We start from the raw sequence: 847 nt of genomic DNA on the forward strand, positions 1-847 counted from the left end.
GTCAATTAATTTATAGTAAATATTTATTGATGATTATACCTCCACCTGTCACAACTAAATACATATTTTCTTATAAGATATATATATATATATATATATATATATATAAAGAGGATGACATCTATTTGTTTTAATATGAAAACCAGACTTTCAGCCGGTCAATAAAACTTCATAATTTTCATTGCATCATCTTTGTCTTTCTTTAAGTAAATATATATATATATATATATATATATATATATAATTTACGAAATGGGCCTCGGTTCGATTTCACTAATAATCTTTATCTTGAGCTTCTAATTCAATACTTCTCCATTCATCATCTCCTACTTCACGCTTCATAGTCCTCAGCCATGTACGCCTAGGTCTTCTAACTCTTCTAGTGCCTTGTGGAGCCCAGCTGAACGTTTGGTGAACTAATCTCTCTTGGGAAGTGTGAAGAGCATGCCCAAACCATCTTCATCTACCCCTCATCATGATCTCATCCACATATGGCACCCGAGTAATCTCTCTTATAGTTTCATTTCTAATCCTTTCCTGCCATTTACCTCCAAATGTCCTTCTGAGGGCTTTGCTCTCATATCTACTAAATCTATTCGATTGTTTTATCGTCATACCATCACTCGTGTCCATATAATAATGCCGATCTCACTGAGCTGATATATAGTCTGATTTTTATATGTAATTTCAGATGATTTGATTTCTAAATTTTACTAAATCTAGCCATTGTCTGATTTATGTTTTTCAACCTTTTACTAAACCCCAATCCTAGAGACCCTGTTTTGGAGATCATGGTTCATAAATACTTGAATGATTCTACCTCATTAATATTTTCTCCTTCCAATGA

The sequence above is a fragment of the Palaemon carinicauda genome, chromosome 18, assembly GCF_036898095.1.
Source record: "Palaemon carinicauda isolate YSFRI2023 chromosome 18, ASM3689809v2, whole genome shotgun sequence".
In the NCBI taxonomy this organism is placed as follows: Eukaryota; Metazoa; Arthropoda; class Malacostraca; order Decapoda; family Palaemonidae; genus Palaemon; species Palaemon carinicauda.